Source organism: Narcine bancroftii, chromosome 2 (assembly GCF_036971445.1).
Source record: "Narcine bancroftii isolate sNarBan1 chromosome 2, sNarBan1.hap1, whole genome shotgun sequence".
NCBI lineage: Eukaryota > Metazoa > Chordata > Chondrichthyes > Torpediniformes > Narcinidae > Narcine > Narcine bancroftii.
Window position 1 is genome coordinate 245,265,878 of NC_091470.1, and position 27,227 is coordinate 245,293,104.

A 27,227-nucleotide genomic window follows, 5' to 3' on the forward strand; every position below is an offset into this window, starting at 1 on the left:
CACCCTTCCAGCCCTTCCTATTGTAACCACAAGAAATACAAAACTTGCCCCTACATCTCTCTCTCACCTCCATCCATGGCCAAAATAGATCTTCTAGATAGGGCAGAGCTTTACACGTATATCATCCAACCTACTCTACTGCATTTGGTGTGCCCAGTGTGGCCTCCTCTATGTTAGTAAGACCAAATACAAATTGGCCGAGTGCTTCACCAAATATCTACACTCTTTTTGTGGGTCTAAATAGGAGCTTTCTGTTGCCAACCATTTTAACTTCCCCAACTAGTCCTACAATGACATGTTGGGTCTCATCCATTGTCAGGGAGGCCAAAAGTAGACTCAAGAAACAAAAAAAATCACATTTGTTTGGATATCCTTAAACCCAATGGCATGAACATCAAGTTTTATAATTTTAGGTAACCCCCCATTGATTCCATGGCTTCCAATTCTCTACATTCTTGGAATATTATGTTCCGTACTTGATTGTCTCATTACAGGAAGATGTCAACGCTTTGGAGAGGGTGCAGAAGAGATTTATCAGGATGTTGTGTGGATTGGAAAATGTGTCTTCTGAGGCAAAGTTAAAAGGCTTTTTTCTTTGGAACAAAGAAGGAAGAGAGGTCTACAAGATTATGAGATGCATAGATATGGTGGACAGTCAGCATTTTTTTCCCCACAGAGTGACAATACCAAATACGAGAGGACATCTGCAATAAGTGAGGGGAGCAAAATTTAGTGTGACATTAGGGGCAAGTTTTTTTTCCACACAGAGTAGTGGGTACCTGGAATCATTGCCAGGGGTGGTAGGAGAGGCTGGTACAATAGGGACATTTACAAGAATCTTAGACAAGCACATGGGTATAACAAAAATAGAGGATTATGGGTATGGGGTAGGGAAGGTATTGATTATTAAGTAGATTCACATAGGTCAGCACAACATCATGGGCTGAAGGTCCTGTACTATTCTGTAATGTTCTATGTTGTACTCCTGTACTTGATTTTTTTTCTGTTATCTTTTTCCCCACCCCTCCCCAAAATTTTCTTCCATTACATGTCACTCCAACTCTCACACCTTTTGTCCCATCACCTCTTGGGCTCTCCCATTTTCCACCTTTATATACATAATTTAACTTTTCCAGGTCTTGATAAAAGGTTCCAACTTTAAATGTTGACTGACCATTTCCAACCATGGATATTGCCTGATCTGCTGAGCTTGTCCAGCAATTCCTTGTCTGCCTCAAGATTCCAGCATCTGTTTCTCTGGGGAGTTTGATTCTGATGGCAGAAACAATGCCAATGCCCCAATCAACTTCACTTTTATTGTACTTTGGAGAAACAGCTTTATGAAACTGGAAAGCTATTCCAGAGAGCAGCTCGGACACAACCATACTTGTGTAGGTCTCAAGCATCACAGGTGCAGGACTAGGAAAAAGCAGCAGATTTCAAGGCAAGCTATTGAGAGCTCCAGAACTGCTTAATTTTAAAAATCATGCTTCACTCTTAATAACTTCTGCACAGTGTGAATCACTTCTTCTGTCTGATCTCATCTGAAATGATTTAAGATACATTCAGCAGATACCAGAAATATTTACCAGAAATATTCAGCAGGTCAGGCATGTGAATCAAGAAACTGAGCTACTCATTCAGGTCAATGATCAACCATCAGTCAGAGTTCTTCTGAAAGGTCAGTGATCTGAATCTTTCCATGGTGACTGTACCAGCCATTAAATTTCTCCAAAATGAGTGGTCATGCACAGGATATTACAGATGGTACTGATCCCACATCCTGGAATTCCCTCTGCAAGAATAAAAATATTGCGGGAGTTCAAGGTGGTTCGAAATCATCCTGTCATGGACATGAAGGAATAGGTAATAAATACTGGCCTTGTTACTGATATCCTTAAGACATTAATGAATAAATAAAAAGATCACAATCCCCTGGATATTCATGTCAAGTTTACAGCCATAAACAGTAGATAATTTTTTTTTTGTTGCTGGCTGCTCAATTGTGTTTTTTGGAGCAGCATTCAGAATCATGAGATGTCATATGATTTCAGCTCTTCTGTAATGAGCCCCAATTCTCAAAATAGGTCAACTCAGACCTTGCTGGGGAAGGTGGGTGAAAAGTTGGGAAAATGGTTATGTCAACAAAGATCACCATAAATATTATCTCTTTAATCAGTTCTTCAACCAATTATGTTGTGTGCTATTTCTCAACAAAAAAATAGAATAAATCTAATTAGGGGTGAGGTTTCTTCTTTTATTCCGTAATTTCCCAAAACCAAAATTACCATTGGGTTCTGGAGAATTGCGAAGCATGCTTTGACTCCATACTATATGTTATTTAAATTATGGGCTCACTCTTCTGTCCTGTCAACAGCGCTGATGCATATGCCTCAAAAGTTCTGGTTTCCAGTATTGATATGGGTCTAAACTGACAACAGTATGATCTGCTCTGCTGTGTGTGCTGCATTAGAATTTACTGCATGATCCAGCATGGCAACACCAACTTCCCAGCTTTCAGGCTGGGAGATCTGTCCATTAAACCTGCACTAGCAGCCCCATGGAATAAAATGGGAGGAATCAGCTGGAATCTACAAGTGGTGGTGTCCCAATGTGTTCGCTGCCCTCGTTCTTCTCAGTGGCAGGAATTAGGAATATGCTCTCGAGTAACCTGGATGGGTAACTCCAGTGCATTTTGTGGATGCTACACAATGCATGGATGCAGTGATTGTTTCATGCAGTGGATGGGGTGTCAGTCAAGTGGGCTGCTTTGTTCTGTGAGATGTCCAAAAATATTCAAGAGGAATGATAGTTTTGACAGTCGTTGAATCTATGCAGAAGTCCAATCTGTGAATGCAGCCAGCTGCCTGCAGTGGGAGGGTCCCTACATCGATGTGCTGACAGCTACACTGGAAGCAGAAGACTGCAGCTAGCAATGAGTTGGAAGGATCCAAAGCAGCAATATCCAAGAGCAAGCTGCCAGCAATCTTGGGGCAACACAAAAGCTTTGTTTTTTTTTAAGGAGACACGAGAGACTTCATTTTACTATGTTTTCCTTTTTTAAATTGAGCCGTCTCCTTTGGTTAGTTATGTGCAAGATTTTCGCTTGTCATACTCCCAACATCCCTAACCCCCAAAAGTGCTGAAGAACAAGAGTGAAAAAAAACCTTGCATCAATATAGAACCTATCACTCTTACCAGATCTCAAAGTGCTGTTAAACCAGTACTAACAAGGAAAGAATCAATTTGCATTTACTAAAGTGTTCATGTATCCAGAAAAGGGCTGTGTATTTAACAGAGAAAAATTCACATAGATCATCAAGTTTCACGCCTCATTAATATAGCACATTCTTTTCTGATTCCATAAATCAGGCCATACCTTTCTACAAGTATTGTCACAGACCATAACTTTAATAAACCATGGCTGAGCGGCTGAAAGTTGCAAAACAAAAGCCTGGAAGCGCTGTTTTACAGCTAAAACTAAACTTTGACAATAAAACTATAACATTCTGCAGTGTACTGGACCTCTCACTAAAAAGCCACTGGCAACTCAATTACATACAGCGCAGCATGGAGAGAGACAGATTAATAGAGTCCATTTTCCAAAACTGCACACCCAGAGTTGTTCCCAGCAGGCAAGACTCTCCATTAGGAGCTTCACAACATCAACTCTATTAGACATAATACACAGCACCTACATGTTAATTCAGTACAGTTTCTCCACAAGTTTCTGACTATGTAACCAGTTTTTCAAAAAAGATTGATATGAAGCATGATAATTCAAATATTCCACTTTCATTTTTTGAGCTACAGTTTACACTCTGATCATGCAGGATCCTATTACAAAACACTCAAACTAATATCAATAACCAAACTCTGAATTATTTACACTGCCTCCTTAATCCTAATCCCAGAGGAACATTCAAATCAAAGAGTTCCTTCCAAATATACAAACCTGATAACCAAGCCTTATTTGAACAATCCACAGTTTATTTTAGCTGCTGTTTAAATACATTCCACCACCCTTATATGTATATAAACAAATGGTTCACTTCATTCGAAAAGCAAACAGTGTGGTTACAAAATGCTACCACTTGAACAGAGAGATAAAGGGCACAAAGGAAAATCAAGCTCTATACAAAGCAGTATCAGTGAAGAATAGCATTTCAAAAGTTTTCACTTTGACATGCTACATAGACACTGGTGTGCATTATGTTACCCTCCAGAGCTAATCTGCATTCCTCAGAACTTTGGGAGATGATTATCTCAGTCATTCAATGCAAATATCCACTTTCATAGAATCTAACTACAAAACACTCATAGGATGAAAAGAAAGTAATGCAATTTCTGTCAGCAAAACAAAAGCCTCATATACATGCTTCCATGCAGCGATGGGCTGGAGTGAAGTCCAAGTACCTTTGTGATAATAATCAGACTTTATTGCTGAACTACAGGTTGTGCATGCTCACTTCAGCACAAAGTCAAGGTACTCAGCATCATCAACATTGCAGAGGCCAAATGCCTGCTCTCAGACTCCTCCTCATGTCTTACCCTAGACCAGGACCCTACCAACTATCATCAAGCTATCATCTCCTACTACCTTTGACCATCATGAACTTTATCACTTCAAGGGATTTCCCTACCCACTTTTATCATGTTCCGCAAATTCACAAACAGAACAGTTTATAAAACCAGAGGCGAACAACTCAGTACACTGACATATACTACAAACCAGCCCCCTCGCACAGCAACCTGGATTATACCTCTTCAATCCTGTCTCTTGTCAGGACACCATACTTTTCTCACAATTCCTTCACCACATCTGTTCAGAAGATGAGGCCTTTCACTCCATGACATCTGAAATGTCTTCTTTCTTTAATAAACAGATTACTCTCGCAGTTATTGATAAGCCCTGCACCTGTGTCTCCTCTATTTCTCATACTCTGTCCTTATCCCACCTCCCCCAGTAAGAACAAAAACAGAGTCCCTCTGGTCCTCACTTTACACCCTACCAGCTTTCCCATCTGTCACATTATCCTCTGGTAATTATGCCAAATTCCATCTCTAACCACGTTTTTTCACTCTCCCATTCATCAGGTTTTCACAGTCCACTTTTCCCTCCCCACCCAACCTTCTACCCCCTCAGGCACTTCCTGCTGTCACCATAGAATGTGCAAAACTGTCACAATATATCCTCCATTCAAAGCCCTTCCACATGAATCAAGAGTGTTATATGCAGGTTGTTCACCCTAATTCATTGCATGCAGTGAACTCGTTGTGGCCTCCTCCACTTCGGTGAGACCAAATGCAGAATGGGTGTCCATTTCACTGAACACCTATGCTCTGGCTTTGTGTGTGGGGCTGAACTTGAGCTTCCTGTAGATGATGATTTCAACTCACTCAACCATTCCAACAGTGAAATTTCTGTCCATTGTCAGACTGAGGCTAAATGTGAACTTGATGACGATACCTCATCTTAAACAGAATGGTATAAATTGTCCAATTTTAGGAGACCCCCGCTCTTTCCATCTCTTCATTACCTACTCCTGTATTCATTTTGTTCTCTAACTTTTATTCCCCTCCTCCCCTCTACTTCCTTCTCTGAATGGTTTCTCCTTTGACTTGTCTCTCCGCCTCTAACAACTTCTGTCCTGTACTCCGTCAGATTCTTTTGCCTTTTATATATGTAATTTCACCTCTAATTTCACTCTTGATGAAGAGTTCACACCTGAAATGTTGACAGGCCATTTCTACTCATCCCCAGTAGTAGTACGACAGAGGACCCTCTGATTTACAGGCTGATCTCAGGAACACACACAGAGACTATGATCTAAAACAGCTAGATGATCATCAATGAGGTAAAACATGCTCTTTGGTCTGCTTTTAACTTGTTCATTTTCCGAAACAGTGAGATGTCAGTGAGGGAATGTTGCTGACTGGCACATTCCAGGCTGCAATATGCTGAGGGATGCATTGAGGCTTGGTGCAGCCAACGTGAGGGCTTTGTGGGAAGAACCACATCCAGGGTCTTTCTACTACCAGGGGAGCATCAAAAATGGGCCACATTAGTGACAATGGTGCTGAGTAGACAATTAGAGGCTTAATGTTACAATGTACAGCAAGGGAATGTATATATGAATATGTACAGCAAGGGAATGTATATATGAATATGATAGTAAGAATACAAAATTACTTTGTATTCTTTTCCTATGCATATATTGTAAATAAAGTTCGGGGGGGGGGGGTGAATTCTACTCATGAATGCTATTTATCCTGCTGTGTTCCTCCAGCAACTCTTTGTTTGCCTTAAGTGCCATTATGTCTGCAGTCTCTGGTGTCACGATTCTCCTACCACTTTTAAAATATGAGAGTGAACTCTGCAATCACCAGTCCAGTCTTAATGAGCTCACACCCCAAATAACATTTCTTTTGTTCTTACCGAAACCTTGTTTTAACAGGCAGATTACTGACTTTTTAAAATTTCAAATTCAGAGGCATTCCTTAACATTCAATGATCCTACGACTAAAATGAACTAAAGGTGCAGGCTGTTGTTTCCAATCAATAGAAGTTAGATAGTGATGCACTAAAAGTCAGGTAACCAGAGGCTGCTTGCATTAACCATGCCACTACCCAGCACATTGCCAATGTATGGATAGGCAATGAAATTTTGTATGCACTACTGACATTAATTACCCAGCAAGTGCTTGTACAGAGGTGTGCTCATATTAGAGCATTGTGACAGGGAATCAGTGGCAGATAAATTCACCCAAAGGAAAAATTCCCAGCAAAACTCAAGACTCCTTTGAAGCCCATGATTATAATTACTTAGTTGTGGTAGTGCAAATCGTTGTGGGAATTAAAAATGCCTACCTAAAGAATTTTCCAGTTCATATAGATACCTTGGATAATGATAATTTAAACTGTTTCAAATTCCTTCCACTTCTCAAGGAAATTTCCATCATTGAAAAGACTTAAACACAGATGCGTAAGCTAATTTTTTAAGATTGAAGGTAAATTAGCGACAGATTTACAATTACATCACACAGATTTATTTCATATTTCTAACAAAAAAAAACAATTGAAGCCACAATCCAATTCTGCATACCATTTTAATTTAATCTACTCCTTTGGTAAACTTCCTCCAAAATTGTTCATAAAAATTGGCAAGCACTTCAATCATTTGCTTGTGGCCATTATAGTTGTTACTGGGAGTTCAAGTTTCATGGTGATCAGTAATTCCAGCCAAGGAGCTTAATTTAATATGAATCCCAAAATTCATTTGAACTAAACTACCTGGCTAAATTTCTTTGACAACCCAGGACGAGCTGTTTTTCTGATATTTTCTGCAAAAGCAATTAAGGTGCTTTTAGCTGAAAGTTGCAAAGTTCTTCATTAGAGCAAAATCAAACAGCTAGCCACACAAGTTATAGGTTTTGCCAAGGCAAGGTTTCAAGGAGAATCACAAAGGGAAAAAAAGGAAAGGGCCAGGAAGAATTTCCAGAGTTTAGGGCCTAGCCACCTGTGATGTGATTTTATCAAGGAAGTGTCAAATTGGAAGCAGACAGGACCATTATATAGAACAGAGTTCTTAACTAGTTTGAAAACACAAGAAATGGATTTCCAATGAAAAGCATTAAAAACTGGACAAATACAGTTTTGTATGTTATTAATGCCGTGATACAAAACGTACCAAATGACTTTGCAACATGTCATGAACACAAGCTAACTTGACAGTGTCCAAATCCCTATTAACAGCAGGGATCAGCAGCCAGGTATTAAATACGTCTTTGAGCATTATGTGTGCTTTTGTTGATTGGATTGCATGTTTTGAATCTTTTGTGGCAAGCTGTCCCAAGAATATCAGTATTACAATAAGAGAGGTGTAGCAGAAGAAAACAATTGAGGGACAGAGCTGTTAAATTCATCCATTTACAGAGGAAGTTCCAGATGAAGTGTTCACATTTTCAATGGCATGTAAAATAGAAGGAAATCCCAAATATCGATGAGAAAAATGTATGAGTAAATGGATAAAACTGGATTTCTTTCACTATTAATACATAGGCCAGGCCAAGGAGAAGAGTTATTTTAATTCCTTCATCCCCACACTAACCTGTCAGTCTTCAGCTTCCTTCATTGCCACAAGGAGGACAAATGCAAATTTGAAAAACAGCACCGCATATTCCACCTTGGTTATCTACAATCCAACAACATAAACACGTGTACACAGAGGAAACTCTTGTAAGTATTTATAAAGATAAAAGTTCAGGATGTGGATCCTCTTCATAAAACACACTATATTAGTAAAGAGCTCTTATTGGCAGACAATGGGAGTTAAAGCAGCAAGTCTCCCAATGAAAGTGGATTCTCCATTAAATTGAAAAAAAAAACGAGAGCACTATGGTCCCAGTTTTAGGGAGTATGTTTACTGACAATGTTGGTTTCTTATTATGAGATGTTGGTTCTAACAAAAGTGATTATTTAGCAAATTAAGGTATCATTTTGTTCAAACTTGACAATGGGGAAATGGAGTATGTAATCATGTGAAAAACATCTAAAGATTTTGCATCAGGCCCGATTTCTAGAAATCTTGACAAGATGTAGTATTATAAAGTTATTCTTAGTTGTTGTTCTTCTTCCAATCAGCTGTTCCCTCACGCCTTTCTATTAAATTCTAACTGTAACTGTACATTTAAGTTGAGTAAAGCTTGGAAAGCAACCATCAAGTTTTTCATCCTCACAATTTTCTCAACTTAATTGGCAAGCATGGAGATGGTGTGGAGGCCCTAATACTTAGACATCAAACCCAGCTCACTGACAGCTGCCAAGTAGTGGCGTCGCTGGTTTATGATTTTCATGCTATACTTTGGCGATGATTTTCATGCTATACTTTGGCGACGTTAGGACAAGAGACCGAACAAGTACAGAACACTATTAGGCTGTATGAGTTGCATCGAATGATGTGAACATTTTGACTCTGCTATCTAAGTTGGGCAGTGTGAAGACTCATAATGAGGTTTTTGCCAGACATTTAAAAAAATAAAGAGAAACTGTAATTTTCAAGATCATAGGGCGGAACAGTGTGGAAACAATGCAATGTGTGACGTGTTCATTGCTGGCATTGCCTCACCTGCAATACACCAGCGTCTCTTAGAAAACAAAACACTGGGGTTTTATTACAGACTGCTTATAACCAAGCTACTATGTTAGATGTAGCTCAAGCCAATCATGATGTATACACTACCCCCGCGGCCCATACAGATGTTTTAGTGAACCCTGAACTATCACAAGTACTGTAGGTATGTGAGAAGGATTCTTTAGCAGGAGTGTCTGATAACCTTCCAATTGCTCTTGAGAAACTAGCTGTGGCTCCCACTTATAACACAAAATGGAAATGTTTCTTCTGTGGTTTCTCTTACCATTCATGGGATAACTGTCCAGCACGCGAAGCTATTTGTTATAAATGTGCCAACAAGGGACATTATGCCTGGGCATGCAAATCCATGGCCTCACCAAACTCAGTGGCAACAGTGGTCAATTCTTAGTAATGTGTCACAAGGACTTGCTCAAGCCGTAACTTTAGTGACTGTGAATGATAAAAGGTTAAGTACTCTGATTCATCAGTACTGATAGTTTCATGAGCAAGGAAGTCGTGCGCGAACTAAAACTAAAGGTTCACCCATCCAGTAAAGATATTACTATGGCTCAGGAAACTTTAAGCACTAGTTCCCAAGGGTATGTTGTTGATAACCTAACTCTTAGTCATACACTGCCACAAGATTTGGTGCATTGAAGGACCTATGTTCTAACTTAATACTTGTCCAGGATTTCCAGTGTCAGCATCTGGGTGTGAAATTTGAATACAGAGGACCCTTGTCTGAGCAAACTGTGAGATGGTCAGGACTTCATTGCCGAGGAAATTTGTTGAATTACTTTCAGAAGGCATAATTGAGATGTGCATATCACCATGGCAAGTCTAAGTGGTAGTGGTGAAGGATCCTACCCACCGACACAAGAAGCAAATGTGTGTGGATCATTCACAATCAATCAATACACGGAATTGGATGCTTACCCCTTGCCAAGAATTGACAAAATGGTGAATAAACTTGCAAAATATAATGTATTCTCTACCATTGACCTAAAAAGAATCACTGAAGGGGTCAGATAAGAAATATACTGCTTTTGAAGCCAATGGATGTTTATACCAATTTTTTTAGAATTCCATTTGGAGTCACAAATGGAATGGCCACCTTCCACCAAGCTATGGACAAGTTAATTAGAGGAGAAAAACTGCAAGGATCCTTCCCTTACCTTGGTAATATCACTATTGATGGACATACACAAGAGGGACATGATCAAAATGTAAAGAAATTCCTGAAGAACATCAGTCAGCGGCACCTTATACTTAATGAATCAGACTGCGGAGTCTGTGAATTCATTTAATGTCCTTGGATACTGTGTGGTGAATGGTATCATTAAGCCAGAGCCTGAGAGACTTCGGCCACTGCAAGAGTCTCCTCCACCTGAAAATTTGCGATCCTTTAAAAGGGAACTCGGGATGTTTGGGTTTTTCTAACAAGATTCAACCGATGGTAATTACAGAGAAATTTCCAATGGAAGAAAAGGCTCAGAATGCCTTTAACTTATCACCCTGCACTCGATGAAAACTTACCCTTTAAGGTAGAGTGTGACACATCTGATGTTGCTATTTCTGCTGTCCTGAACCAAGAAGGACAGCTTGTTGCATTCATGTTAAAGACGCTACAAGGAAGTGAATTGCACTACCACATTGTAGAGAAAGAAGCGACTGACATCATTGAGGCAGTACGCCAATGGAGCCACTACCTGGCATGGAGCCACTTTAGCTGAGTTACCGACCAGAGATCAGTGACCTTTATGTTTGACAGTAAAAAGCGTTCAAAGATAAAGAATGCAAAGATTCAAGAATGGAGGTTAGAACTTGCAGCATTTATTTACACAGTAAAGTACTGTCCTTGGAAAGAGAATGTGGTCCCTGACGTATTTAGTAGGGCGAACACTTGTTCAGCCTTTACTACCTCCACACTCACTGACATTCACCATGGACTTTGTCATCTCGGAGTAACTTGGCTGCTTCATTTTGTTAGAGCACATCTCCTTTTCTACAGGAGATGTCAAGAAGACTTGTGCTTCTTGCAGTGTCTGTGCTGAACTAATGCCTCAGTTCGACCACCCACCAGGAGGGACTCTTATCAAAGCAACAAACTCTATGGAACGGCTCAGTATTGATTTCAAGGAACCCTTCCCTATAGCTTTGCATAACCCATACCTACTTACAGCAGTTGATGAATTCTCATGTTTTCCCTTTGCCTTTCCATGTCCCAATATGTACAACAGTGATCAGATGCCTGGATCTGCTAGTTAGCCTGTGCTGATGCCAAATTACATACACTCTGATCAAGGCGCCACCTTCGTTTCTACGGATCTGAAAGATTCTCTCTCCCAGAAGGGGGTGGCCACAAGTCATGCTACCCAATCAGAAACGGACAGAAGTTCAATGGTATCATATGGAAGGCCTGTAGGTCACATAATCTGCCCGAGAAGCACTTGAAATTGGTGTTTCCTGAGGTACCACCCTCTCAAAGATCGCTGTCCTGTACAGCCACAAATACTACACCCCATGAATGTTTTTTTTTTGCATTCCAATGCAATTCATCCCATGGAAATTCGTTGCCCTCCTGGCTCATGACCCCTGGATCCATACTACTAAAAAGGTTTACGAGGAGCAACAAGAACAAACTACTTGTAGATCAAGTTGAACTCCTTGACAGAATCCAACATATGCAAGCATCAGGTACCCAGATGGATGGGAGTCTACTGTGTCTGTTCGTGATTTGCACCTTGTCCAGAAGCCCGTGCAATCCCCACATCTCCTATTGTGGAACAAGATCAAAGAAATCTGGTGCTACAAATTCTTGAGGAGGAGGAAGATATGACACGCCAAAGTGTGGAGGATGATGAAATAGTAGCTCCACAAGAATTAAGGAGATTGGTCATGTACCAAAACCTTCTAATCGATATGGATGGGAGTAGTCCATAAAGTGTTGCTTGATATTGCTAGTGGGTTTTTTTTTCAGGAGGGAAGAATGTTATAAATCACAGTTATTCTTAGTTGTTCTTCTTCCTCCAATCAGCTTATTGCTGCTGCCTCATGCCTTTCTTTTAAAAATTCTAACTGTAACTGTACAATTAAGTTGAGTAAAGCTTGGAAAGCAGCACCAAGTTTTTCATTCTCACAAGTGTCGTCTGAAATTGAATTGTATAGCATCTAGAAAATGTGTGTACTATTATCAGGTTAAAGGGTGATGGCATCAGATGTCAGAACCAGACCTCTAAAGATAGTGCATGGGTCAAGGCATTTGCCTGGACCGAGTATCTAAAGAAGCAAAATCTCCCAATTTTGATCATGTCAATGACTGCTAAAGATACTGTTTTACATGGATCTCAGTTTTAGCAATGTGCTTGCTGAAATGGGAATGAAGAATCTGTGGCTGACACCAGTGATAAAAGGCATTTGGTGTTCCTGTGCAGAGTTACTGTTAATGGCAACGTTGCCAAGCCGTACTGTGACATAAGAACATAAGAAGGCCATCCAGCCTATCGAGCCTGCTCTGCTATTCAATGAGATCATCGCTGATCTGGTGATAGGCTCATCTCTACCTACCTGCCTTTTCCCCATATCCATTCATTCCTCTACTATGTAACCAACGATCCAGCATTGTCTTAAATATATTTACTGTGGTTACCTCCACTGCTTCAATGGACAGTGAATTCCATAGATTCACCACCCTCTGGAAATAGCAGCTCCTCCTCACCTCTGTCCTAAATCTACTATCCTGAATGGGAGAATTCATAGCTTATCAGGAAAGTTCTGGTTATAACACTGTTATGATGGGGAACCAAATATATTTGTTAAACATTTCATGAACTTGCATGAGGTTTTCTAGTGACTTAGCCAACATTTACCCATAAATATCAAAAATCGGCTTTCTACGTTACTTGCCTTTGGAAGTCTTTATGGTGTCTAAATTAGCTCCCATGTATGCATCGCATCTAACTTTCAAATCTACCTTAGTTGTAGTTATACAACATGGAAAAATAGCCCCTTTGGCCCAACTCATCCATGTAGTCCAAGGTACTTTTGTGAGCTCATTGGATGTGGTGCATTGAGGATCTGAGTGCAATTTCAAAGATTCCTAAAGGAACCAGCAAGGTGGTGAATAGAGTAACTGCTTTCATGAGGTGGGACACGATATAAGAACATGGAGGTTATGATGCAACTCCATAAAACTGTGTAAAGGCCACAACTGTTCTTCTGTGTGCAGTTATCATCACCAAACTATACTGGAAGGATTTAAATGTATTGGAGAGGGAAAAGAGGAGAGCTACCAGGATGATGGCTGGGTGCAGCTTTTCAGTTGCAAGGAGAGGGTTGGTTTGCTTTTCTTGCAGTGGACGAGGCTGAGGGGGACCTGATAGAGGGATCCAATATGATAATGAGCATAGTTTGGGTGGATATTGATAAACATTTCCCTATACAGGTAGACCCCGACTTACAATGGGGTTCAGTTCCGGGACTCGCATCATAAGTCAAAATTATTGTAAGTTGAAACAATACCAACATCCCCACTCCTGCTGCTCTGGATTTGATACCCCACTCCTGGTGGGAGCCTGACTATTGCAAGCTGCAGTTTGGCCACCGCCGCTCTAGATGTTCCCTGCGCCTTGCTCAGAAATTATCCACCAAAATGAGAAAAATTATTGGAGACAGAGAGATTCTGAAAGGTGAAAGAGGTGTTAGAAATAGCCCAAGCAAATCCACTTCGATGATTTCTGACATTTCTCCCGTCTTTCTGACCATCATAACTTTGAAATATCATAAGTAAGAACATTTTAAGTTGGGGTCTACCTGTAATGGATATATCTAAAGCCAGAGGCTATAGATTTAAGGTGAGGACTAAGAGGGTTGGAGGAGATCTGAGGAAAATATTATCATCCAGAGAGTGATTACAATTCCAGAATACACTGCCTGAGAAAGTGGAGGAGTCAATTAGTCTTGCAACATTTAAAATGTATCTGGATGAGCACAAGACATACATACAAGATTACTGAATATGTGCTGCTAAATGAGATTGGGTCAACAGGTACATGATGGTTGACAGGAACTTCTTATTCTGAGAAGGCAGATTTATTGTTTGAGGAGAGGTCATCCAGACTACCCCTATAAACTCGAGAGATTAAAAGAAAGACATGTGATCCCATTGAAAAGAAGCTAGTCGCGATTGATGCTGAGTTGATTTCACTCTTGCAGGAGTTTCTGGAACAGTACGAAAATAAGGGCTCATCCAGAAATGAGGAAAAATGTCTTCACCTTGAGAGAGAGTGGGCAGCATGGTTGGTGAAGAGGTTAGCGTAACACCATTACAGCACCAGTGAACAGGGTTCGAGTCTGTAAGGAATTTGTACGTTCTCTCCGTGCCTTAAGTGGGTTTTCCCAGGGGGCTCCGGTTTCCTCTCACCATTCAAAAATGTACCGGGGGCTTTTGGGTCGACTGGGTGTAATTGGGCTGTGCAACTCATGGGCAAAAATGGCCTGTTACTGTGCTGTATATCTAAATTTAAAAAAAATTAAAGAGTAAATCTTTGGAATTCTCTACTCAAAAATCTTATAGTGCCTTAATTACTGAGTATTTTCAAGATAATGATATTTTATTTATACATATAACATACACATACATATACAGATACACACACACACACATATTTTAAAAAAATCAACAGTATGGAATTAGTGCCAAAAAGCCCTAAGGTATAAGATTGGCCATGATCTTATTCAATGAATGACAGTGCAGACAAGAGATGATAGCCACTCGTGGTTTTATTGTTTATGTTCATGTTGTGTGTTTTTATTGTTCAAAACACTTTGCTGTCACACACACAAAGTTGCTGTAATTCACAGCGTCAATAAATGGTTTCTGCATGTTCAGAAAGTTGGACTTGTTGGGAACACAGCATGTCTCCTTATCTTGCCCACTTATAAATCTTAATTTTCTAATTATCTGCAGGAAAGGGCTGCAGAAAACAAAAACAACAAATGCAGCAAAGTGAGTGGTACTAAAGCTTTTAGGAGAAAAGCTTCCACATTGTAGAAACCAAATGAGCAAGTGGTGCAGGGTTCACAGTGAAGTCTGAAGAGCTCTCATTAATTCAGGGCCAGGAACTTACTTTTTCCATCTTCTCTAACTCGCTCACTCTTTCAAGTGAGTATCAGCATAAAAAAGATTTCGTCAAATTTTATTAAGTTTTACCATGACCTCCATGTTTCGATATTCTGTCTTTATTTCCTGGCCTGAGTGATCCCCTTATATAACAGACGCCAAAGGGCATCATCTGGTTCTACTGTCATACTTCACACTCAGCTCATTATTAATTATAAAAATGATACTTTCCCTCAAGGTCAGAAACACTAGGTAACTGAATTGGAGGAGGAAGCATGTACTAAAACCATAGAAAATCAGCAATAAGTGATACTCTAACCTCTGTTTAAAAGCTCCATTCAAGGCTGGAATCTGGTCTATATAGTGGTCAGGTCTCTGGCATAGAGCTTTCATCCCTTTTCTTATCTATGTCATTGGTATCAACATGGACCATGACATCGGGCTGCTCGCCTCCTACTTGAGAATGCTGTGGACTTGATCTGAGATGACCCTGACTCTGGCACTTGGGAGGAAATATACCTTCCATGAGCCTCAAACTTGTTCACAGAACATCCTATCAAATCCCCAGTCACTATACTTCTCCTCTTCTCTCCCCTTCCCTCTGAACCAAAGGATCAGATCCTGTGCCAGAGACCTGACCATTGTGACAGGTTGAAAGGCCTGGATGGAATAGATGTGGCAAAGTTGTTTCTCATGGTAGGGGAGTTCAGGGGAAACGGGCATAACTTCTGGATTGAAGAGTGCCCACTTAAAACAGAGATGCAGAGGAATTTCTTTAGACAAATAGCAGTGACCCTCTGGAATTTATGACCATGGGTGACTAGGGTGGCCAGACATCTGGCTTTTGTGCCCTCTGTCCTCCATCCGACACCACCTCAAGCCGGACATTAATTTGTCTTCCATTTGGGGATGTAGGCCCCAAATAGAGGAAAAATTAAGTGGCAGAAAGGGCACTTACCTGTTAAATGCAGCATGCATGGGCATTTTTCTTCTCACATGCATGCACAATGAGGGGAAACTGAAATGGTGGCACCCCCTCCAAGGGAGTTTCTGGCGCTGACCCTCCATTTTGGTAAGTTTGAAAAGGCCACCATAGGTGGCTGTGAAGGTCAAGTCAATGGGTGTATTTAAGACAGAGATTGACAGATATCTAAATAGTCAGGGTATCAAAGGCTATGGGGAGAAGGCAAGGGAGTGGGGCTGAGTGGGAGAATGGATTAGTTCATGATGGAATGTCTACTTCTCCTCCTATATCTTATCGTTTTATTTGGACTACATATGAGTACAACTGAGTAAGTTTAGTGGCAATTCATACAATCAGTCACGACTGCGCCAAGCAAGAGGCTCTTGTGTAATTTATGGAGTTCTGTGGTGGACAGAACAATATATACTTTGACCATAAAATCCTTCATGCTTCTAGAAACTATGGAACAGCTCTGATAGTTTTCTTATTTAAACACTCATGGTCGAATCTTTTTTTAAAAATGTGGATCCTTGTTCATGCATGCATACAAGGCTCTGACAATTTCAGCCAGATCAACTGAGGTTGAAGAATAGCACCGCTATAAGCATTATTTAAACTTTTCACTCTTCTGCCACTTGCTGAATATTTTAGTTCCTGAAACAGTTATATTCAGTTTGAATCAAGTTGAAAAAACACAGCAAGCCATGCACTTTTCAGCTCGATTTTTTCAATTGATATTTTAAAATGTTGTATATTGAATTTTTACTGGAATATTCTGATACATTCAAACATTATTGAATACATTGCTTTGAACCAAAGTGTGATTAACATTTCTACAACTATAGCAAATTCATAATCCACTTGGTTTCTACATTGAATGAAAAATAGAAAACAAATCTATTCCACCCACATCAAAACACTGCAATTAATCCAATTTCTTTATAGTGAAAATCCACTTCTATTAAAAATTCTACAAAAACACAATTTAAAGGATATTTCTTTCACATTAATTCATTTCAAACCACAAATTCTCAAATTAATGTCTTCATTAATGTCTGAGAAAATGATTTCTGCACAACGTATGAATATATGTTAATATCAAAATAATTAAAACACTGCCAAGTTGTTGTTTTAACTAGCACCATTAGTTTCAATTAGGCAAGCGCAGAGTTTTAGAAACTAATTAAATTAACATCCATCTACAAAACAGCCTGGCTGCCCTGTGATACATTCAAATAACTGTGGAGATTTTATTGGTGTCTTAATGATTTAGAAGAGGAAATGAAGTTTTAAACAGGAAATTCCACCAACTATAATATAAAACACACCTTTCAATCAATGCCCTCTTAAAAAAACAAGTGTGCCTAGTCTAGACATTCTTCTAAAACACTGACAATCTCTACTATGTAGGGCATTCGTTTCTTAACCAGCTTTCTTTTTTAAAGTATTCCTCATTTTGTTCCTCAAGGGATTTGCTTTTCTTTCCTATTTATGAGCAGACAACCACACAGACTAGATATTCGACACCCAGCAATAAAGACAAATTAGCTTTTCAGAGGAAAATGATCATGGAAATTAATTCACAAAGTATCTTGTTCTGAACACCAAAAAACCATCTTGTCACAACAAATATTTGTCTTTACTATTCAGTAAAAATTACAATCATAAACTGATTTTTATATCACTTCTTAATTCCTATGTAAATACCTTAAATAAAGTGCTGCAAACCGGGCTTCTCTTCTCTCTTCCTTGCATTCAGCAAAGACAATTCATGAAATAGTGTGTCATTCCTTCTGGCTAAAGCAGAATTGGTGAATCTAAATTACATGAATAGTACTAATTCAGACAGGCCTTCTTTAATAAACTAAACAAAAGCAAAATTTTTACATCAGTTGCAGGTATTCCAACATGTCCTCTTTGTGATCCCCTCTGTGAAAACCTGTTCTCTCCTTGAGCATTCCAATAAACTCCAGGTGCTCAGGTTTCCTGCTATATTCTGTTCTGGTAGATTCAATAGGAGTTGATGGGCATGTGTGTGAGAGAGAATATGTGGTAGAGGTACAGGGAAATTGGACTAATATAATGGGAGATGGCATGGACCAAGAAGGTCGAATGGCTTCTTTGTAGTTATTAATATAAGAGAAACAAAAAATGCTGGGAATATGCACAGGTTAAGCAGCCTCCATGGAACAAACATAATTAACATTTCAGGCCCAAGACTCTTCAACAAACTGAGAAAGCAAGTTAGTTTTAAATTACAAATTTGGTGAGGGAGGGATGGAGGGGACAAATCAATTCTTTCTGATAAGCTTTCAGCTTATGGAAATTACCTTTAATTTGTGGGCTGGAAGTTGTGTACCAAGTTATCTACATCACTTGATTATTAATAAAAATATGAGATGCAGTTCTGATGAAAGGACTTTGACCTGCAATTGTAACCCTATTTTAATTTTTCCACAGACGCTGCCAGGCCTGTTGCACATTTTCAACATTTGCGGTTTTTAGTTTCAGATTTCTAGTGCCTAGCTTTCAAATACTACCAAGGCCTGTATTATGCACCTCCGTTATAAGCCAATAACTCTCACGAAGTGAAGGATGTCTCAGTAATGAACCTTTATTAAATTGATATCAAGCTGGAAAATTCTGAATTACATACATTATAAAATATGTAACACAAGATCTGTCACTGGGTCTTTGGTAATGGAAATAGAATACTGTGGATGTAAGAAACTGATTATTGAAAAATTGTTTTGACTTCTTTAAGGCCTCTAGAAGTGTTGAATAAAACAAGATGTTATAAAGTTTATGGTAAAATTCTATTCCATGTATCCAACATATGTGTTAATGAACTAGTGATACAGAAAATTTGGTACACAATGACAAGGCAAAAAATTAAAACTCCTTTTACAGTCTAGTTACCATCAATATTCTGTTGTATTGGATTGTACGTGTAATGCACACCTTTGTCCCAGCTCTTTGAGTTTAATAACTGAACATGCTCAAAGCCTCATTTATTATCTATAATTTTGAAATGACATTGATAGATATACATGTTGTCATTTCAGATGGTCCCTAGGAATTTTAGCCTAATAAGATTAAAATTGTGCATGGCAATTTTAGACATTGCACTGCAGTTATTTGAAATGATTAAATAAAAGGTTTGGTAAGAAACCAGCACAATAGAAATAATCTTAATATTAGAGTGATACTCTTCAGGAGGGCAAAGAAGAAGTTTGCACACACCAAAGCACTGAAGGAACTCAGCCGGTCTTTTCAGTGTCTATAGGAGACAAAGATTTATCTAGCATTCCACCAGCATTTCAGTGTGTTTTTACTACAATCACAGTGTCTGCAAACGTTTGTGTTTCAAGCAAGGTTTACTTCCATGTAATGAATTGTGGAAAAACTAGAATAAAAACAGAAATTATTAGAAATCCTCGGCAGGTCAGACCACATCTGTGGGAAGAGAAACAGAGTTAACCTTTCAGATTGAATAAGGTGCAGCTGAAAAGTTAGCTCTGTTTCTCTTTCCAAAGATGTGGCCTGACCTGACGTGGTACTTGTAGCATTTTCTGTTTTCATTTTAGATTCCCAGCAGTTCTTATGATTTTCACTTACTTGTGGAACCCTGGAGCTCAATTCCCTGTTAAACCTGTGCATGCGAAATCAACAGAAATTATCAAGATTAAGAATGATTTTTATTATGAATCAAAGGACAGTGAACATATTAAAGGCATAAGTTATCAATCTGAGTGGTGGAATATTATGTATAGCCCAGTGCCATTTCTACTCTGCTTGTCCATCTGAGTCAAGTGGTTTCTTGTCATTACAACTCATCTTCCTTTGTTAGGGTGACTTTCACTTTAAAGTTTCAAGTAAAGAGAAAAAAGCGTTTTGATCTAACATTTTGGATGAGGCATCTATTTTGTATTTGGTAAGAAAACTTTTAAATTAAATAAGTTTCAGATTCAAAAAGTGATGATAACATAAGAAAACCAAAATTAGCTGCAGAAGGAGTACGTTTTATAGCAGTAATGCCTTCACATAGGATTAGGATTGAAAATTCTAAGACCACTTCCCCATGTGCCTTGATTCCCTTAGTCACCAAAAAAATTATCAACCCAAGTATAACGAGGACTATCTGAAGCTCTTTGTTACAAACAATTTATAAAGATTCAGCGATCTTTGAATGAAGAAGTTTCTGTTCAATTACATCATAGAAGTTAACTACTAGTGCTAAGAATAGCTCCTTGTCCGAGACTTCAGCCAGTCAAATCATTCTCTCACAGCACAGCGAGAAAAAAATAATCAGCAACTTTCATCCGTATCATGACTGTGCAACTTGGAGGGAAATTGTAGCTGATGGTGTTCTCAAGTGACTGCTGCCCTTTGTCCTTCCAGAAAACAAAGGTTGCCAGATGCTGTCAAGAAAGCTTGGTGGTAATACAACACATCCTAATGAAGATGCACACTGCAGTCTCACTGTGCTGATGGTGGAGAGTCAATATTCAAGTTGGAGGATAGAGTCCATTCAAACGGTCTGTTTTGTTCTGGGTGCAAGTGACTTTTCTCAGCTTGACTGGATTTGCACCTATCCAGACAAAAAAATGTAGAGCAACGGTTCTCAATCCTTTTCTTTCCACTCACAGACCACGTTAAGTAATCCCTATGCCATCGGTGCTCTGTGATTGTTAAGGGATTGCTTAATGTGGTCTGTGAGTGGGAAGGGAAGGTTGAGAATCACTACTCTAGAACCAATTGTTACTGATATATTTTGCTTGAGCAAAATTGTCATTCCCTTTGGAGTTATGAAACCATGCACGTAACAAGTCAAACAGGTACGATTAAAACAATAGTTTTCAAACTTTTTCTTTCCACCCACATACCACTTTAAGTAATATTTTTCTAATCACAGAGCACTGATGGCATAGGGACTACTTAAAATGGTATGTAAGTGGAAAGACAAAGGTTGAGTGAGAACCACTGATGTAGAGTATTCCTTACTTGTTACTTTAATTAGTAGGTGAGCTTTAGAGGTCAGGGTATTATTTATTCATAACCTCAGAAATGCTCTCGCAATTGGGGTATTTATGTGGCTTCACATTTGTGACCCAAATACATGGATAGAGGTGGGTGCAAGCAGAGATTGTTGATTAGACTAATTTTAATTGGAGATCATAATTTGTTTTTCCATTTTTAGATTTTTGGATTGTATGCCCCTACAATCCAAGTCTAAATGTGGTCTAGGTCATGATATACACAGGCACTTAGTTATCTGAGGGGTGGCAAACCTAAAAGGAGTGCCGTCAACCATAAACATTCCACCTATGGCATCAGAGAGGGAATATCCAAAGCAGGTGAAGAAAGGCAACTGAGCTCAAGTCAGAGGAATTCCTAAAGCATTGTCTTCGTGCTTGTCTTCAAGCACACTGCTTCACCTCTTCAGCATGTATTTAAGTGATTTTGTGTTGAAATCCACCAGATTTGAACCTCCTTTTAGGAATACGTGCAGCTAACCCTGGCATACTGTTCCAGGTTCATTTGAATATTGGTCTATGGCTTGAAGATCAAGGTACAATGAGAGATAAATGGGCCAAAAGATTACAGATTGTGGTGGAGAGCCTTTATGCTATTGCTGATAGCCCACAGTGCCTTAAGGACACCCAGATTAAGTTGTCCAATCAGAACCCATCACATTTGGCACACTGGTAGAACCGTACAACTCAATGATGGTCTTTGTCCAATAACAATTACTACCAATGTTGCAAAAGTCATCAGTAGATTAGTGAGACACAAGAAAATATAGATGCTGGAAACAATTAATGTCAGGCTGCATCTGTGAAGTAAAGAGAAGGGTCGTCATCTCAGGTTGAGTGCTCAAAGAGGAAATAGCTGATATAAAGATGTAAAGGGGAAAATGAAGTCACACGCAATAGGTGGTTCCAGGTGAGGAATGATTGCTGGGCAGATGGAGCCAGCTGGGAAGGGGAAGGTGCATCAGAGGTAGCATCAAAGGCTAGGAGGTGGTAAATGGAGACAACAAAGGGCTGCTGATGCAGGAATCTGATAAGAAAGGAAGGAGATAAATGGAACAAGATAAGGGAATGCTGTGTAGATGGGAACAGTAGGGGAGACAATAGGGGCACCAGTAAGAGCAGTGATGAACAGATGAGGAAAGGGAACTGCATGTAGAGGTGGGGCTTGGAAAGAATGGGCTGTGTGAGAGGTCCTGCATGAATCTGAATGAGAGAGAAAGGAACCATGGGAGTGTGTGTAACTTGCAATTAGAGAATTCAGCGTTCATGCCATTGGATTAAGGACAACAGTGATGGAATACGAGGTGCCATTCCTCAAGTTCATATTTGGCCTGGCAGTGGAGTAGGTCAAGGACAGATAGGTCAATGTGGGAATGGGAAGGGGTGTTAAAATGGCTTTCAACCAGGGACTCCAGGTGGTCATTGTTGATAGACAAGGCCATGTGAACCCAATACAATATACGAAACTGGAAGAGGTACATGAGAACCTGCACCTCATGGATGTTTAGGTCTACACCTGGAGGTGAGGGAGATGGTGTGGGGCCAGATGTTGCCTGGCGATGGGAAGGGATAGGTGAGGAGAGATAAGTTAACAGGTCATGTGAGTGCTTGTCCCTCCATTTCTGGCCAAACTTCACCACCCCCAGACATAACAGTGGTAGAGTTCCTTGGTTCTCATCTTTCAATCTACCTGCCTCTCCATTCAACACCTTATTCTTTAGCTGCAATGTAATCACACTAACAATCACAGTTTCCTCTCCCCTCTCCTTTCTGTTTTCCACAGGACCCAGTCTCTCTGTGACTCCCTGGTTCATTCATTCCTCCCCCCACACCAGTAAAGCAAAGTGCAGACCCGGGTGACCTGTCCTCAAAGCTCACTTGGAACTCCCAATTCAAAGCCATTTTAAAACTTCTTGTTCCTTCAAAGACCTCTCTCCTCAGCCTCATCCATAGCCAGGGTAAGGCCAAATGCCTGGGTAGTCTAAACTCAATGGCATAAATGCTGAATTCTCCAATTTGTGATCTACCTCAATATTCTCATACACACCCTTCTTTTCCTTTCCTCCCCCACCCTGCTTCATCTGATTATCATCTGCACACTGCTTCCACTGGTCCCCTTATCCCCTCCCCCTACAGTTCGCATCTGCATACCATCTTCCCTTATCTAGTTCCACTCACTTTCCTTTCTCATCAAATTCCATAATCTGCAATCTTTGCTGTCTCAATTTATCACCTCCCAGCCTCTATCACAATCTGCCTCCTCCCTTCCCTCACCCAGATCCATCTGGCCATCAGCCCTTCCTCATCTGGATCCACTAATTGCTTGCCAGCTCTGACACCCCTCACCCTCTTTATACTGCCTATCTTCCCTTTATATTCTTAGTCCTGATACAAGGTATCGATCCAAAACATCAACCATCTCTTTCTCTCCATAAATGCTAACTGGCCCATTGAGTTCCTCCAGCAATTTGTTTTTTTGCAGCTACTTGGTGGGGACTAGTGAGTACACAAATAAATAGATTCTCCCAGTGTAATTCCTCTCACCTGGCACAGCTACATACTTTACAACTTTGCTCACTGAGTTACTGAGAGAGTTACCCAGCCACACTAAGTTCCCCTACTCAGAGCCCTTGTTGCACTCAATGCTCATCAACTGAGAAAGGAAAAAGTGATAATTAAGTGAAAATTTTATTTACAGTATGGTAGCAGCCAATTCCAGCCATTTCAACCCTTACTGCTCAATTACACCCAGGTTAACCTACAACCCCATACATTTTGGAGAGTGGGAGGAAGACTGAGCACCCAGGGAAAACTCATGAAGACACAGGAAAAACATACAAACTCCTTACAGACAGTGCTGGATTCGTACCCAGGTCACTAGCACTGTAATAGCGTTATGGGGCATGAGGGGACTTCCTTATGCATGTTTGATTTGATGCCATGAAAATTTAATGGATCCAATGTTACAAACCTAACAACATTCTCTCCCTCTCCATGCATTTGCACACCAGCTCTGGAAACAGAACTGGACTTGACCACAGACTGAAATGAAGTTGTCAAAGACATTGGCTGCAAGACATCATTTTCGATGATTATAGTTCAAGGATTATACTTGGGGAAATGCAAGAGACTGATGATTCTGGAATCTGGAGCAAAAGAAAAGAGCTGCTGGGGGGATGTTGACATTTCAGGCCAATATGCTCTATCATTCTTGAAGAAGGGTATCGACCTGAGATGTTTATTTCTTTGCCTGCACAGATGCCACTTGATACCAGATCAGTTCTTATTTTTGAGGTAGTGAATAAAGGCTTATAGCTTGCTTGAGCCAAGGTGCATCTATGTTGAATCTACTGCATCAGTTAATGCTGGGTGGTCTGTTCAGCTTTACTCTTATTATATTTTGTGGTCACAGTGTTTTGCAATTGGGTAACTTCTCAGATCATTTACAGAGGCCAGTTAAGAGAATACCACATTGCTCTGAATCTAGATTCATATGTGGATCAGAATGGGTAAGTTAAATACATTTCCTTTCTGAAAGGACATTAGTAAACCAGATGGATTTTTAAAATATTCCAGTTACTTTCTGCTCAGTATTATAGACTTGCTCACAAAGTTATAGACTTGTATAGCATGGACTTGCCTCAGCCCAACTTATCCATGCTGACCAACTTGCCTACTTGAGCCAGTCCCATTTGCCTGTGCTTGGCCATTCCCTATCCTAATCTGCCCAAAGGCCTTTCACACGTTATAATTGTACCCACCTCTGCAGCTTCCTCTGGCATCTTATTCCATATGCCCATTACTTTCTGTATGGAAAACTTGCCCCATCACATCCCCTTTTACACACTTTAGATTCTTCTTCCTATCCCCTAGCTTATCTGCACCCATCACGATTTTATAAACCTCAATAATGTCACCCTCTCGCACCCAGGTTTTCCCTGGGTTAGCCTCTCGCACTCCAGGAATAAAGGTCAGACTTTCCAGCCTCCCCTTATAAATCCAGCTCTCCAGTCACTATAGTCTTTTCTGCATCCTTTCCAGTTTGATAATTTCTTTCCTATAGCTGGGCTACTGGAATGACATGCAATCGAGACTTATTAATTAAATGACCACAAGTTCCCCAACTATAATAAAGTATTTCAACTTGTGTTGAGATAATTCATCCTATTTGTCCAGTCCCTGAAATATGGGTTCTCCAAAATCTTGAGGAATCTACATTGTGTGCTCTTCTATAAAACAGAGGCAGGAAGATAAGTTGACAAGTGATCTATCAGTCCAGCTCCAACATAGTTTTACAATAATGGTGACTAAAAAATCATGGTATTTGTCCAAACCCCTCGTACTGCATGAGAATAATTTGCAAAATAATTTATGATTGAAGACTTTTCTTATACATTTGCTTTTTAAGGAATGATATTCTTCTCAAAGAAAAACAAAAATAAAATAAATACAAATGGACATGGGTCCCTTGCAATTCCACAATTCTTCCTTGCTCTCAAGTAGACAATTCATGTTAATGCCATCAAAGACCCTTGAGATTTCACAACTCTCTACAGATCTAGTCAGCAGCCTATGTTTTGTATATCAACTGCACAGTATCAATCAAGTTTTGAGGGGCACCATAATTTGTTTTTTCTACTCCTATTTAGGTCTGGACACACATTTTCTAACAATAAATGGACAAGAATTGAGGGCAGGAGAGTTGATCTTCTTCCCGTACTTTGTTAGGCTTAAATTGTAGAGATCCACACTGAAATTAGCTGATTTGCCTGACCCATTGAGTAGATAAGGTAGTTGTGTTAACCTACAGAAACACATTTGGATTCAATAAAAGTAAAGGATATAAGGAACCAGGAAGGTCACAATCCGACCATCTGCACCGGAGGACAAACATAATTTTCCCACAAACAAGTGTGTTATTTCCCCAGGGCAAGTATATAGCTGCATCTGTTCCAGATCCCTATTCTCTTTTTGCATCATCTACTCCATTTATTATGAAACATGATGACAGGAGAAGCTAAAATGAAACCAGAAAGCAAGCACAGCAAAGTTACTTCCTCTACCTGAAAGCAAGCAAGCACCTGGGAAGATAACTGAACAGTTAACTATGCTCATTGACGTGTTGTGTTACCTCACTGACAGTCAACATGAAAACATTTGGCAGAGTCTTTTTTCCAGAAAACTCTACTCCAAGCAAATAACACTAAGAAAGTAACAAAAATATAAAATCCTGAAAACATGTTCATGTAACAAAGCACATTTCTAAATGATTATTTTCATCGTGCCTCACTGTTTCGGCATACCAATCTGTTAGCGCACAGTAGCACAGTGAGGCAGAGCACGGTAATGATGTTGCTGACAGTGTGGAATTTGATCTGTCTTCATCCTGCCAACCCCAAGGCTATTTCAAACAAAACATTTGTTTTCTGTTTAAATGTTTAAGATGAAGAGGGACTTCACAGGGTAAAACTGACTACCTTCTGACTCCTGTTACTAATTATTAACAGGACTGGAGATGGTAAAGATGGATCCATGAACTCTTTGTACTATATACCATAGCAATACACCTGAACCCCAGCTTTCAAAACAAAAACACACCAATCATTTTAAATATGATACATTCATTCCAAACACTTTTTTCCTCTCTATTCAAAACAGCCCAAACAAAAACAAAAGTACAGAATGCTTTATGATACTGATGTACATTTACTAAAAGTCAAATTCAATTGAAATCACCAGAAAGCCAACTTTCAAATGGCATGGGTTCACACAAGAATTAGGAACAGGAGTTGGCCATCCGGTCCATCAAGCCTGCTCTGCCATTCAATGAAATTATGGCTCATCTGATGATAGGCTCATTTCCACCTACCTGCCTTTCCCCCCCCCCCCCCACCCATATCCCTTAATTCCCGAACTATGTAAAATCTACCACCTTTGTCTGAAATATATTTACTGAGGTAGCCTCCACTGCT

At 39.8% G+C, this 27,227-nt stretch overlaps 1 protein-coding gene and 1 long non-coding RNA gene across 8 annotated transcripts in view; one reads left to right on the plus strand and one right to left on the minus strand.

The window, feature by feature from the left end:
• LOC138755197 (uncharacterized) overlaps window positions 1–24,646 on the plus strand; it is a 65,894-nt gene extending 41,248 nt beyond the window's left edge. For 3 of the 5 annotated variants that reach the window (XR_011352107.1, XR_011352106.1, XR_011352104.1), the window contains 3 exons: window positions 20,070–20,153; window positions 20,621–20,757; window positions 24,267–24,646. This is a non-coding gene — a long non-coding RNA (uncharacterized lncRNA). Of the gene's footprint in view, window positions 1–14,348; window positions 14,638–20,069; window positions 20,154–20,620; window positions 20,758–24,266 lie in introns of those variants that run through there. The other 2 variants (XR_011352108.1, XR_011352105.1) reach the window with 2 other exon arrangements.
• Window positions 1–27,227, minus strand: part of LOC138755194 (transcriptional activator GLI3-like) — a 469,347-nt gene that overhangs the window by 185,219 nt on the left and 256,901 nt on the right. The window lies entirely within an intron of this gene.